The sequence below is a fragment of the Pan troglodytes genome, chromosome 11 (genome assembly GCF_028858775.2).
Source record: "Pan troglodytes isolate AG18354 chromosome 11, NHGRI_mPanTro3-v2.0_pri, whole genome shotgun sequence".
Taxonomy (NCBI): domain Eukaryota; kingdom Metazoa; phylum Chordata; class Mammalia; order Primates; family Hominidae; genus Pan; species Pan troglodytes.
In genome coordinates this window covers 102,840,638-102,856,397 of record NC_072409.2, presented here as the reverse complement: position 1 = coordinate 102,856,397, position 15,760 = coordinate 102,840,638, and the positions used below count along the sequence as shown (strand labels likewise).

Genomic DNA, 15,760 nt, shown 5'->3' with positions numbered 1-15,760 from the left:
AGTCTCACTCTGTCGCCCAGGCTGGAGTGCAATGGCACAGTCTCGGCTCACTGCAACCTCTGCCTGCCGGGTTCAAGCAATTCTCCTGCCTCAGCCTCCTGAGCAGCTGGGATCACAGGCGCGTGCCACCATGCCCAGCTAATTTTTTGTATTTTTAGTCCAGACAGGGTTTCATGAGGCTGGTCAGGCTGGTCTCAAACTCCTGACCTCGTGATCTGCCCACCTCGGCCTCCCAAAGTGCTGGGATTACAGTCATGAGCCACTGCGCCTGGCCCTAATATTTATTATATGCATGACCCTGAAGTGGCCAGGAAAAGCTGAGATTGGGAGGTAAACCAGACAAATGAAACTATAACAGGGCCAGGATTAGAAATCTCCTCCCAAATTCACACTTCATGGCTCAACTACTAACTAAAACCCTGGTGCCCCTCTGAGCAATAGGAAGTTAAGTAAATTTTCCAAAGCCATTAAGAAAGCTATGCTTGTTTAAACTCTCAGTGTAACCTGAAATAGTTTGAAACAACTGTTTAGAAAAAGTGGGGAATAAACGCTATAGATGGAAAGTAGGAAATAATAACATAGATAAACAGGCAATAAACAAGAAAATGGTTTTTGTATCAAAGACAGACATAAAACATTTTTTTCTTGATGGTTCACTTTCCACACATGGAAGTTAAGCTTAACAAAAGAAGAAATGTTTTCTGTCTTTCCCATCTTTATCTGTATCCCTCGGCACCAACAGTAATACCTACCACACAACTGGCTCTCAATAAATAATTTGAATCAATGAATCAATTGATAATTTTGGCCAGATTTTTAAATAGATTATGGACAAAATCGATACGAGTAATAGTGATACAGCGGTAGTACCTGGCACATAATTGGCTCTCAATAAATAATTTGAATCAATCAACCAATTAATAATTTTAGCCAGATTTTAAAGAGGTTATGGACAAGTGATACAAGTAATAGGATCAACACAGGTTTTCAATACAATAATTAGATTATAGCACTGAACGTCTTTGTCAAATATTAAATGCTCTCATTTAGCTTCCAGATGTTCTTTTCATTCCTGCATTAGAATATTTATCAGACTGCTGTAGCCATTTGTTCACATGTCTGTCTGCCCCACTAGACCACCACGCCTGCCTTTCTCCTGCTTGTATGTGTCTGGCACATAGCGTTCAATAAATATTTGATGAGTGAAGGAACAAATACTAGGTACCTGGAGAGCAAACATTCCAGATGCGTTACTAATTGAGATGTCAGAAATCCTTCAACTTTTCGATGAAAAAACAACCGTAGGGTAATATGCTTCTCAAGGTTTCTCAGGCCCGATGAACGATTTTGGTTTATTTTTCCATTCCTCAAATGCAGTGGCGGGGAAAAACGCGTTTCTTCCGCTGAAGTTAGAGAGATGAGCACATGATGGCGCTCGCGCTGCACGGTAAACCCAGAAGCAGCTGAGCAGTGTGGATCCCTGGGCTCCTCCACGTCCCTCCCTCTCCTCTTCTGCCCCCATTCTTCTGCGGTTTCCCCTCCGGTCCTCCCTCCTACCCATCCATTCAAGCTCGATACATATTAACAGTTGCCAAGAAGCTGTCAGAACGGAACTGGGGTACTGTCCACCTGAAGCTGGTATTTTCTTTGTTCTGTGACAGGCCAAATTCCGTGTACTCCTTTTTTTTTTTTAGAAGAACATTTTGAATGCTGTTTAAATTGTGTATCTGTAGTTCAGGATAGTTATTTTTACTTTGCCCTTCATTGGCCCCTGCAAGTACCTATCCTTCCTAAGCAAAATAACCAAGAGAGCAAATGGTGTCCTAAGTCATTAGAATCCCCTCAGCTAGGGAAACTGAAACCTAAGCCTTTGCCAACATATACAGAAGAAGTAGACAGTTACAGACGATTGCTACGTTCAGTGCAGATTGGAAAAGTTGGAGAACAAAAATAAGTTACATGATAATCACTTACCCGTTAAGAATTAAAAGTGAGTTTAGAAAGTAGATAACTAATGCAGTTTTAAAAAATGGAAAGAATAGCCTGGCATGGTGGCTTGTGCCTGTAGTCCCAGCTGCTACAGAGTCTGAGCAGGGAGGATCACTTGAGCCCAGGAGGTCGAGGCTGCCGTGAGACATGATCACGCTACTGCACTTTAGCCTGGGTGGATGACAGAGAGACCCTATCTCAAAAAAAAAAAAAGAAAGAAAGAAAGAAAGAAAGGGAATGTGGATAGAAGTTTTTAATTCAGTCTTTAAAGTGGGGTTTTCTTTTCTTTTTGATTGAGGCAAGCATTATATATGAGGGCATGCTCCAAGTTTTATGTTTTGTTATAATTTACATTTAATAAAGTGTATTCATTTAAGGAAATAATCCAGTGAGTTTTGACAAATGTGTATACACTAATGTAAAACACTGCCACAATGAAGACGCATGACTTTTCCAATGCGTGAGAATGTTTCCTCATGATCTCTCAGGCCAGTCCCTGCCCTCACTGGTTTCTATTACCTGAGAACACTTCTACCTGACTTTGACCTTCATGTAAATGGACTCACACAGTATACATGCGTTTTTTGTGTCTGGCTTCTTTTGCCCAATATATTTTTGATGTTCATCCACACTGTAGAGTGCATTTGTACTTTATTCTTTTATTGCTGAATAGTGTTCAACTATATGAACATAATTTTTTATTCATTCTCTTCATAAATCCTTAAAATGTTTCCAGTTTTGACTACTATCACTAAAGCTTCCATAAACATTCTTATATATGTATTTGTGTGGATATATGCTTTCATTTATTTAGGTGAATACCTAAGAGTGGAATTGCTGGGTCATAGGGAAGTTGTAGGTGTTTAATATTACAAGACACTGCCAACATTTTTCAAAGTGGTGGTGTTCCTTTCCTAGGAATTCCATAACAAAATACCAAAAACTGGGTGGATCAGAACAAGAGAAATTTATTCTCTGAGTTCAGGAGTCCAGGAGTCCAGTATCAAGGTGTTCTCAGAGCCACACTCCCTCTGACAGCTCTAGGAAAGAATCCTTCCTTGCCCCTTCCAACTTCTGGTGGTTGCTGGCAACCCTTGGCATTCCTTAGTTTGTGGCAGCATAATTTCAATCTCTGCCTCAAGCTCATCTGTCTTCACTTGGCCTCTTCCCTGTATGTCTCCTCTGTGTCTCTGTGTATCAATTTCCATCCTCTAATAAGGACACCAGTCATTTGATTTAGGACCCATTCTAAACCAGCATGACCTCATTATAACTTGATTACACCTGTAAATATCCCATTTTCAAATAAGGTCGCATTCTGAGGTTCCAGTTAGACATGAAGTTGGGGGACACTATTCAACCCCATACAGTGGTTGAACAGTTTTACAATTTCCACCACATGTATGAGAACGCCAGTTTCTTCACATCCTCAGCAGTGCTGGATATTGTCATTGTCAATTCTAAAATTTTAGCCATCGTTGTGTGTGTGTAGTGGTACCTCATTTGGGCTTCAAATTTCAATTCCCAGATAACAATTGATGTTGAGCTTCTTTTCATGAACTTGGCCATTTAGGGATCTTCCTTTAGAAAAGTACCTGTCTTTTGCTCATTTAAAAATTACGTTATTTTTCTTCTTTTAAATTGATTTTTAGGAGTTTTTTATGTCATTTTTAGGAGAGATAAATCGTTTGTCGGATACATGTATTGCAAATACTTTGTCTCCCAATCTGTGACTTCACTTTTCATTTCCTCTTTTTTTTTTTTTTTTTTCTGAGATGGAGTCTCACTGTGTTGCCCAGGCTGGAGTGCAGTGGCACAATCTCGGCTCACTACAACCTCCACCTCCCAGGTTCAAGCCATTCTCCTGCCTCAACCTGCCAAGTAGCTGGGATTACAGGTGTCGATCACTGCAACCTGGCTAATATTTTGTATTTTTAGTAGAGATGGGGTTTTACCATGTTGGCCAGGCAGGTCTCAAACTCCTGACCTTAAGTGATCCACCCCCTGGGTCTCTCAAAGTGCTGGGATTACAGGTGTAAGCCACCATGCCCGGACCACTTTTCATTTTCTACAGTCTTGCAATCAATGGAAGTTTAATTCAGGTAAAGTCAAATTTTTAACTCTTTCCTTTATATTTATTGCTTTTTGTGTCCCCTCTGAGCAATCCACCCAAACTTAAAGCTGCAAAAATGTTGCATTTTCCTCCAGAAGCTCTATAGTTTTATGGTACCACAATGATTCTAAGAGACCTGCAGCCCTAACCACATAGCTAAAACTATAATCTATCCTAAACTGATTTTTGCATATGCTGTAAGAATTAAAGTTCATTTTTTCCCCACATTTGTGTAGTTGTTGTGGCTCAATTTGTTGAAAAGAAACATCTTTCTCCATTAAACAGCATTAACTGAAAAATTGTTGACTGTTTATGTTGTGTTGAAAATTAATTAATGGCATATATTTTCTTCCAACCATCTCCTTGCCTGCTCACGCCATATTGTTTAGGTTACTATCATTTTATAGTCTTAAAGTCAGATAGTGTGAGTCCTCCAACATTGTTCTTTTGACGGGTAGTATCGTCTCTTATAGATACTTTTCATTTGCATGTAAATTTCAGAATTAACTTTTCCATTTCCACCAAAAAAGAAAAAATACCTTTTTGGATTTCACTGGGATTAAATTGAATTTATAGTAAGTAGGCTTTTTAATAGTTAATTTGTAAAACCCATTTCTTGCTCAGAAAGCCTCATCTTCTAATCTTATTTAATTTTCCCAAAAGTGTCTTGTTTTTGAAAAATATGTATAAATGTCTCAAGCCAGATCAGAACCTATTTTGAAAATCTTGGAAATCATCCAATCCATTTTAAGCAACTCTGCCTTGAAAAAAGAAACTTCTTCCCGATAATTTAAGTCTGTGAAAAGATTTTTCTGACATTAAAAAATGTACATACTTGGAGGGAGGAGCCAAGATGGCCGAATAGGAACAGCTCCGGTCTACAGCTCCCAGCGTGAGCGACGCAGAAGACGGTGATTTCTGCATTTCCATCTGAGGTACCGGGTTCATCTCACTAGGAAGTGCCAGACAGTGGGCGCAGGTCAGTGGGTGCGCGCACCGTGCTCGAGCCCAAGCAGGGCGAGGCATTGCCTCACTCGGGAAGCGCAAGGGGTCAGGGAGTTCCCTTTCCGAGTCAAAGAAAGGGGTGACGGACGCACCTGGAAAATCCGGTCACTCCCACCCGAACACTGCGCTTTTCTGACCGGCTTAAAAAACGGCGCACCACGAGATTATATCCGGCACCTGGCTTGGAGGGTCCTACGCCCACGGAGTCTCGCTGATTGCTAGCGCAGCAGTCTGAGATCAAACTGCAAGGTGGCAGCGAGGCTGGGGGAGGGGCGCCCGCCATTGCCCACGCTTGATTAGGTAAACAAAGCAGCTGGGAAGCTCGAACTGGGTGGAGCCCACCACAGCTCAAGGAGGCCTGCCTGCCTCTGTAGGCTCCACCTCTGGGGGCAGGGCACAGACAAACAAAAAGACAGCAAAACCTCTGCAGACTTAAATGTCCCTGTCTGACAGCTTTGAAGAGAGCAGTGGTTCTCCCAGCACGCAGCTGGAGATCTGAGAACGGGCAGACTGACTCCTCAAGTGGGTCCCTCACCCCTGACCCCCTTGCAGCCTAACTGGGAGGCACCCCCCAGCAGGGGCACACTGACACCTCACACGGCTGGGTACTCCAACAGACCTGCAGCTGAGGGTCCTGTCTGTTGGAAGGAAAACTAACAAACAGAAAGGACACCCACAACGAAAACCCATCTGTACATCATCATCATCAAAGACCAAAAGTAGATAAAACCACAAAGATGGGGAAAAAACAGAACAGAAAAACTGGAAACTCTAAAAAGCAGAGTACCTCTCCTCCTCCAAAGGAACACAGTTCCTCACCAGCAACAGAACAAAGCTGGACGGAGAATGACTTTGACGAGCTGAGAGAAGAAGGCTTCAGACGATCAAATGACTCTGAGCTACGGGAGGATATTCAAACCAAAGGCAAAGAAGTTGAAAACTTTGAAAAAAATTTAGAAGAATGTATAACTAGAATAACCAATACAGAGAAGTGCTTAAAGGAGCTGATGGAGCTGAAAACCAAGGCTCGAGAACTACGTGAAGAATGCAGAAGCCTCAGGAGCCGATGCGATCAACTGGAAGAAAGGGTATCAGCAATGGAAGATGAAATGAATGAAATGAAGCGAGATGGGAAGTTTAGAGAAAAAAGAATAAAAAGAAATGAGCAAAGCCTCCAAGAAATATGGGACTATGTGAAAAGACCAAATCTACGTCTGATTGGTGTACCTGAAAGTGATGCGGAGAATGGAGCCAAGTTGGAAAACACTCTGCAGGATATTATCCAGGAGAACTTCCCCAATCTAGCAAGGCAGGCCAACGTTCAGATTCAGGAAATACAGAGAACACCACAAAGATACTCCTCGAGAAGAGCAACTCCAAGACACATAATTGTCAGATTCACCAAAGTTGAAATGAAGGAAAAAATGTTAAGAGCAGCCAGAGAGAAAGGTCGGGTTACCCTCAAAGGGAAGACCATCAGACTAACAGCAGATCTCTTGGCAGAAACCCTACAAGCCAGAAGAGAGTGGGGGCCAATATTCAACATTCTTTAAGAAAAGAATTTTCAACCCAGAATTTCATATCCAGCCAAACTAAGCTTCATAAGTGAAGGAGAAATAAAATCCTTTACAGACAAGCAAATGCTGAGAGATTTTGTCACCACCAGGCCTGCCCTAAAAGAGCTCCTGAAGGAAGCGCTAAACATGGAAAGGAACAACCGGTACCAGCCGCTGCAAAATCATGCCAAAATGTAAAGACCATGGAGACTAGGAAGAAACTGCATCAACTAATGAGCAAAATAACCAGCTAACATCATAATGACAGGATCAAATTCACACATAACAATATTAACTTTAAATGTAAATGGACTAAATGTTCCAATTAAAAGACATAGACTGGCAAATTGGATAAAGAGTCAAGACCTATCAGTGTGCTGTATTCAGGAAACCCATCTCACGTGCACAGACACACATAGGCTCAAAATAAAAGGATGGAGGAAGATCTACCAAGCAAATGGAAAACAAAAAAAGGCAGGGGTTGCAATCCTAGTCTCTGATAAAACAGACTTTAAACCAACAAAGATCAAAAGAGACAAAGAAGGCCATTACATAATGGTAAAGGGATCAATTCAACAAGAAGAGCTAACTATCCTAAATATATATGCACCCAATACAGGAGCACCCAGATTCATAAAGCAAGTCCTGAGTGACCTACAAAGAGACTTAGACTCCCACACATTAATAATGGGAGACTTTAACACCCCACTGTCAACATTAGACAGATCAACGAGACAGAAAGTCAACAAGGATACCCAGGAATTGAACTCAGCTCTGCACCAAGCGGACCTAATAGACATCTACAGAACTCTCCACCCCAAATCAACAGAATATACATTTTTTTCAGCACCACACACCTATTCCAAAATTGACCACAGAGTTGGAAGTAAAGCTCTCCTCAGCAAATGTAAAAGAACAGAGATTATAACAAACTATCTCTCAGACCACAGTGCAATCAAACTAGAACTCAGGATTAAGAATCTCACTCAAAACCGCTCAACTTCATGGAAACTGAACAACCTGCTCCTGAATGACTACTGGGTACATAACGAAATGAAGGCAGAAATAAAGATGTTCTTTGAAACCAACGAGAACAAAGACACAACATACCAGAATCTCTGGGACACATTCAAAGCAGTGTGTAGAGGGAAATTTATAGCACTAAATGCCCACAAGAGAAAGCAGGGAAGATCCAAAACTGACACCCTAACATCACAATTAGAAGAACTAGAAAAGCAAGAGCAAACACATTCAAAAGCTAGCAGAAGGCAGGAAATAACTAAAATCAGAGCAGAACTGAAGGAAACAGAGACACAAAAAACCCTTCAAAAAATCAATGAATCCAGGAGCTGTTTTTTAAAAAAGGTCAACAAAATTGATAGACTGGTAGCAAGACTAATAAAGAAAAAAAGAGAGAAGAATCAAATAGACACAATAAAAAATGATAAAGGGGATATCACCAATGATCCCACAGAAATACAAACTACCATCAGAAAATACTATAAACACCTCTATGCAAATAAACTAGAAAATCTGGAAGAAATGGGTAAATTCCTCGACACATACACCCTCCCAAGACTAAACCAGGAAGAAGTTGAATCTCTGAACAGACCAATAACAGGCTCTGAAATTGAGGCAATAATTAATAGCTTACCAACCAAAAAGAGTCCAGGACCAGATGGATTCACAGCCGAATTCTACCAGAGGTAAAAGGAGGAACTGGTACCATTCCTTCTGAAACTATTCCAATCAATAGAAAAAGAGGGAATCCTCCCTAACTCATCTTATGAGGCCAGCATCATTCTGTTACCAAAGCCTGGCAGAGACACAACCAAAAAAGAGAATTTTAGACCAATATCCTTGATGAACATTGATGCAAAAATCCTCAATAAAATACTGGCACAACGAATCCAGCAGCACATCAAAAAGCTTATCCACCATGATCAAGTGGGCTTCATCCCTGGGATGCAAGGCTGGTTCAATATATGCAAATTGATAAATGTAATCCAGCATATAAAGAGAGCCAAAGACAAAAACCACATGATTATCTCAATAGATGCAGAAAAAGTCTTCGACAACATTCAACAACCCTTCATGCTAAAAACTCTCAATAAATTAGGTATCAATGGGACGTATTTCAAAATAATAAGAGCTATCTATGACAAACCCACAGCCAATATCATACTGAATGGGCAAAAACTGGAAGCATTCCCTTTGAAAACTGGCACAAGACAGGGATGCCGTCTCTCACCACTCCTATTCAACATAGTGTTGGAAGTTCTGGCCAGGGCAATTAGGCAGGAGAAGGAAATAAAGGGTATTCAATTAGGAAAAGAGGAAATCAAATTGTCCCTGTTTGCAGATGACATGATTGTATATCTAGAAAACCCCATTGTCTCAGCCCAAAATCTCCTTAAGCTGATAAGCAACTTCAGCAAAGTCTCAGGATACAAAATCAATGTACAAAAATCACAAGCATTCTTATGCACCAACAACAGACAGAGAGCCAAATAATGAGTGAACTCCCATTCACAATGGCTTCAAAGAGAATAAAATACCTAGGAATCCAACTCACAAGGGATGTGAAGGACCTCTTCAAGGAGAACTACAAACCACTGCTCAAGAAAATAAAAGAGGATACAAACAAACAGAAGAACATTCCAGGCTCATGGGTAGGAAGAATCAATATCGTGAAAATGGCCATACTGCCCAAGGTAATTTACAGATTCAATGCCATCCCCATCAAGCTACCAATGCCTTTCTTCACAGAATTGGAAAGAACTACTTTAAAGTTCATATGGAACCAAAAAAGAGCCCGCATCACCAAGTCAATCCTAAGCCAAAAGAACAAAGCTGGAGGCATCACACTACCTGACTTCAAACTATACTACAAGGCTACAGTAACCAAAACGGCATGGTACTGGTACCAAAACAGAGATATAGATCAATGGAACAGAACAGAGCCCTCAGAAATAATGCCACATATTTACAACTATCTGATCTTTGACAAACCTGAGAAAAACAAGCAATGGGGAAAGGATTCCCTATTTAATAAATGGTGCTGGGAAAACTGGCTAGCCATATGGAGAAAGCTGAAACTGGATCCCTTCCTTACACCTTATACAAAAATTAATTCAAGATGGATTAAAGACTTAAACGTTAGACCTAAAACCATAAAAACCCTAGAAGAAAACCTAGGCATTACCATTCAGGACATAGGCATGGGCAAGGGCTTCATGTCTAAAACACCAAAAGCAATGGCAACAAAAGCCAAAATTGACAAATGGGATCTAATTAAACTAAAGAGCTTCTGCACAGCAAAAGAAACTACCATCAGAGTGAACAGGCAACCTACAAAATGGGAGAAAATTTTCGCAACCTACTCATCTGACAAAGGGCTAATATCCAGAATCTACAATGAACTCAAACAAATTTACAAGAAAAAAACAACCCCATCAAAAAGTGGGCGAAGGACATGAACAGACACTTCTCAAAAGAAGACATTTATGCAGCCAAAAAACACATGAAAAAATGCTCATCATCACTGGCCATCAGAGAAATGCAAATCAAAACCACAATGAGATACCATCTCACACCAGTTAGAATGGCAATCATTCAAAAGTCAGGAAACAACAGGTGCTGGAGAGGATGTGGAGAAATAGGAACACTTTTACACTGTTGGTGGGACTGTAAACTAGTTCAACCATTGTGGAAGTCAGTGTGGCGATTCCTCAGGGATCTAGAACTAGAAATACCATTTGACCCAACCATCCCATTACTGGGTATATACCCAAAGGACTATAAATCATGCTGCTATAAAGACACATGCACACATATGTTTATTGCGGCATTATTCACAATAGCAAAGACTTGGAACCAACCCAAATGTCCAACAATGATAGACTGGATTAAGAAAATATGGCACATATACACCATGGAATACTATGCAGCCATAAAAAATGATGAGTTCATGTCCTTTGTAGGGACGTGGATGAAATTGGAAATCATCATTCTCAGTAAACTATCGCAAGAACAAAAAACCAAACACCGCATATTCTCACTCATAGGTGGGAATTGAACAATGAGATCACATGGACACAGGAAGGGGAATATCACACTCTGGCGACTGTTGTGGGGTGGGGGGAGGGGGAGGGATAGCACTGGGAGATATACCTAATGCTAGATGATGAGTTAGTGGGTGCAGCACACCAGCATGGCACATGTATACGTATGTAAGTAACCTGCACAATGTGTACATGTACCCTAAAACTTAAAGTATAATAAAAAATAAAAAAATAAAAAAATAAAAATTAAAAAATTAAAAATTAAAAAAAAATGTACATACTTATGCTAAGCAACCCATAACTTCAAAAATGTTTCGGGAGCTTTTCTTAAAAATACTAATTTCCATTTCATTTAACTGTTAGCTACTAAATACTTCTCCATAGACTAGGTTTGATGGAACAATACTATCTAGTTATTTTAATTATGTTTAAATTATTAAAAATTAAAAACAAATTCATTTTTCTTTACTTCTCTCTCTTACTCCTCTATCCACTTTAATGATATATTCACAATATATGTGTACAGAATGTTTGAAAAACAAACCACACACCTGCCACATTTTACTTTTCAAATGTTTTCAATCTTAGGTGTATTCTCAGTCTTGTTTGTGTTTCTTTCCACATGAGATATTTCACTATGAAATACATGAAGAATTTAGAAACTTGAAAACTATGACCAAAGTTAAAATGTGAAAACAAATTCTTAATTATTGTTGTATCCCTACATTTCTTTCAGATATCTTGCTCCATGGCAGTGAAGTATGTTGAAGGGATTCAACCGCCCTGCCTCCCCAATATTCCATCCACTGTACCCCAACTTCTCCCCAGTTGTAAGTGACTGAAATACCTGAGTGGCAGCACACTGTCTTTCATCTTTTCAAGTCCAAAGGGCTGAGAGCTTTAAAATTAAGGAACTATTGGCTATGGTATCACAATGGTTCTACGAGACCTGCAGCCCTAACCACATAGTTTGAAAATTAGTCTATATGTTGCAGGTGCCATCTGCTGGGATTGTCAAGGAACAATCTTCTGCTCCAAAGTCATGATGACTACCTCAAAGTTTAGGAGATTGGGTGGGGTGGGCCATGGGGAATAAGCAGGCACCCATCTTCTGGAAACACCGGCAGCTGCTGAGGTGCTGATAGTGCAGGCTCTCATGGTCATCTTTGCTCTTGTCTCATTCTGCAGCCTTTGAGCTTTCGCCCAGGATGGAAAGCTCAGAGCCAGGAGGCCACTCTCCCATTCAGATTCCCTCTGATGTTTGGCTGCCACAAAATCCCTCCAACTAGAGGAAATTGGTTTTGGACTACTCATTTCCTTTGCGTGATATTGCCCCTATTTTAGGTATAGAATACAATTTCATGTTTTAACCATTGGAAAAAAAACTGAAAATTATCATTTTCTCTCTCAATAAATTCTGACTTTCTATTGCCTGGATAAGATGTCAAAACTTCTTTATTGAAGAACAAAGACTAAAGATTAATTTTCTACTTTTAAATTAATAAAATTCTTAAATCTCCACTCCTTTCACCTTAACACCCTACACCACCCAGATCAGGCAGGGAGTTGCCCTTGGGCACCAAGGAAGTCACATACATGGAAAATCAAAGAGGAGCAGCACACGCGTCTTTGTAAGTATCGCCTCATTTGTCATGACTTTTCTTCACTATCTCTGCCAGAACCAGCTACACAATTTGCAGCACCAACTGCAAAATGAAAATGTGGGCCTCTTTTTAAAAAATCATTAAGAATTTCAAGACAGTGACAAGAAAGCATTAAACCAAACACCAGAGCCCTCTAAAGGTGGGGCCCTGTGTCACTGCACAGCTCACACACCCCTGCAGCTGGCCCTGGCCACTGCCTTAGTTCATGTCCTTGTCACCATGGTTATTATTCAGCTGCCTCCTAACTCATGTCCCTCTTTAGATTTTCTTTCTTCAGAATCATCCTATGCTTACTTTCCGTACACAAGGTATCTACAGCAGAACTCTAGTTCTCTCATCTCCCTGATTAAACCCACTAATAAGTCTCCCATGGGGTCGTGTCCAAGTTGTAAATGTGTACTTCAAGGTGCTCTTTGGTCTCACCTCTACTTGACCCGTCATCTCCATCTCTTTCCCCTTCCTTGTTCACACTCTGTGCTCCACCCAAGTGTGAAAATGCAATACTATTTAGGTATCACAGATTCAATTCTCACACAACTAGAGAAAAAAGGGAAGATAATGCTGGGCCGTGCTACACAGGAAGCTTTAATTTCAGGTTGTTCGTAGCCTATCCTTTCAGAAAACACGCAGCTACCAGGTATGCTCATTTGTCAGCACAAGAAAGCTACAGAACCAGAAAACATGATCGTGTTTTAAACGTGCTTGAGATTCGTAGCCAGTCTCGATGTCACTATTTCCAATCCCGCTGTAGCAAAAATTCCCAAATGTTCTAAAATTTAGAGATTTCATCATTCATGTATCCTTTATTTGTTTCCTGATCCTTTGAGCAGATTTTTATTGTACACTTTCTGTACGTCAGGTGCTTTGACAGGTGCTGAGCCAGAAAGACCAACAACAAACAAAAAATAAAAATGAAAAGAGATAACGTCTGTTTTCAAGCAGGTCATAGCATAAATAGGTTAAAGAAGCAGTTATCATATCATATACTATGGCTGTCATGTTGAGCACTGACTATGAGTCAAGTTCAGCACGGAGAGCTTCATATACGTTTTTGCTAATCCTCACAAAACTTAGGCATTCACATTCCTATTTAACAAATGGGAAAGAGTGTAATAACTTGCCATAGGAAGAAGGTTATAAGCTAAGATTTACATCAAAGTTTCGTTCCAAAGCTCCGTTCTTTCCACTTTGTTACACTGTGCTTTATATATACTGAGAATGGTGCTCTAAAGCAGGTGCACACACAGATGTGACTACCAAGTTTGCCCCAGGTTACCTAATAGGCTGGACAGAAGAGGATAAGAAGTGATTGGCCTGGTGGACAAAAGTGAAGGGCAAAGGAATGGCTGCCAAAGAAATACACGTTGCCAGACCCCAAAGAGCAGTGTATTCTAGGAACTGCGAGGTCTAGAAGGAAAGGATCATATGTGGGGAATAGTGACAAGGGAAGCCAAAAACTTAGACAATGGGCTTTGCGGGCCAACTGAAGGGACTGAGCTTTGTTCAGTACCTGATGAGGGGCCACTGAGGGGACTTAAATGGGAAATAATACATTAGGCCTGAATTTTTGAAAGATCTTCCTGGTACCAATCTGAGGAAAAGATCAAAGGAGAAAGACCCCAGAGGTAGGAAGTTCATCCAGCAGACCATTGTATAGTATTGGTAAAAACAAAGATGGCCTGAACAAGTTAGTGGGAAGATGGATAAAAAGAGGCAGCCTATTTTAGGAGATGTAGAGCAAGAAGTGACATTTGGTGATTAATTAAATCAGAATTTTGTGGTAAGTGTGAAAAAGGAATCTAAGTAGACCCTTGAGGATTTCTAACAAATATTTGAGTGGTTGTTTCTTTAACCCAATTATTCACAGTTCCAAGTGAGTAGATCTTTGAAATTGTATCTTCTGTTATAAACCTCTATTTAAGAAACCACAATTACCTTCTTCTTCTTCTTTTTCTTTTTTGATAGAGACAGGGTATCAATCTGCTGCCCAGCCTGAAATGCAGTGGTGTGATCATAGTTCACTGCAGCCTCGAACTATTGAGCTCAAGCTATCCTCCTTCCTCAACCTTCCAAGTAGCTGGGACTACAGGCACCCACCACCATGCCCAGCTAATTTTTCAAATTTTTTGTAGAGATAGGGTCTTGTTATGTTGCCCAGGCTGATCTCAAACTCCTGGCCTCCAGCGATCCTCCCACCTAGGCCTCCCAAAGTGCTGAGATTACAGGCCTGACCCACTGCACCCGGTCCCATTACCTTCTTCTACGTTTCTTCTGGACTGAAGCAAATCTTCATTCCCCCTTTTCTCGAATCACATTGTTTTGTTGTTTTTGTTTCTTTTTTAATGGAAGAGCCCACTTAAGCTCAATAATTACTTATGGATATGGTTCCTTTCTTCTCAATTATTCTCTAAGAAACCAGGTGCTATTTCAGGATAAAATATTCCACAGCATGTGTTCGTCTGTCTCCAGGATTCCCCCGTCTCCCAGCCAGGTCTGGGTTTTATTGATCACTAACAAAGTAACTTACATGTGCAGTGTAAATAAACATGATATTTTACTTTTGTAAAAACAAGGAACCAACAACTTTCAAGAACTGGGTTGGCTAAGGCTCAAGCCAGTTTCTATTAAATAAGGATTCATCTGGTCACTTGAATTTCTTACTCACCCTCTGGAGACATTATGTGTGATTGGATTCAGACAGTTTGCACAATGCAGCAGATTAGCTAATTGCTCCTCTGCCTACTATAAGCACAACTGGCTACATTGGTTGAAAAACCAACCCAGGGCATAGGCTATGAAATTGGTATTGGAGCTTTGGCAGCAGACTAACTGATCAAGATACTGAATGCAAAGCTAAAACACAAAGCACAGCTTGTTTGGTTTGGTTTGGCTTTTTTAACAGTAATTTCTACTGGCGGAGACAGATGTTTCTTAAAGTGGCAAGAGATTTGCAAAGCAGAATGTTCTACCACTTACTGTAATTGCTTTATTAATATTGCATGTGTTTATGGCTTCTATCTTCTGGCTTGTGGCACCTCTTACTTTAAATGACTTTGGGTTTCCTGATGACTGGCAGTTAATCTTGACTTCAGAGATCCTTTGAGTCACGCATCCAGCTTTGCTCCTGTATAGTGAATTATTTCATATGAAGCCGAATTCTTGTTTGTGTTTATTACACTTAGAAGCCCTCAGGCGGCACTGAAACATCATCAGACAGTGGTCCTATGTATGTGTTTATGTATATATACATATATACACAGACATACACACACATACATATTATACACACATACACACATATACACACACATATTATACACACACATATACACACACATACACACACATACACACACACACACATATATA

General features: G+C 40.4%; 1 long non-coding RNA gene across 1 annotated transcript in view; it reads right to left on the bottom strand.

The window, feature by feature from the left end:
• LOC134807612 (uncharacterized) overlaps positions 1 to 1,869 on the bottom strand; it is a 30,036-nt gene extending 28,167 nt beyond the window's left edge. Inside the window, exon 1 of the long non-coding RNA XR_010148502.1 lies at positions 1,226 to 1,869. This is a non-coding gene — a long non-coding RNA (uncharacterized LOC134807612). The remainder of the gene's footprint in view (positions 1 to 1,225) is intronic.
• Between the last annotated feature and the right edge of the window lie 13,891 nt (positions 1,870 to 15,760).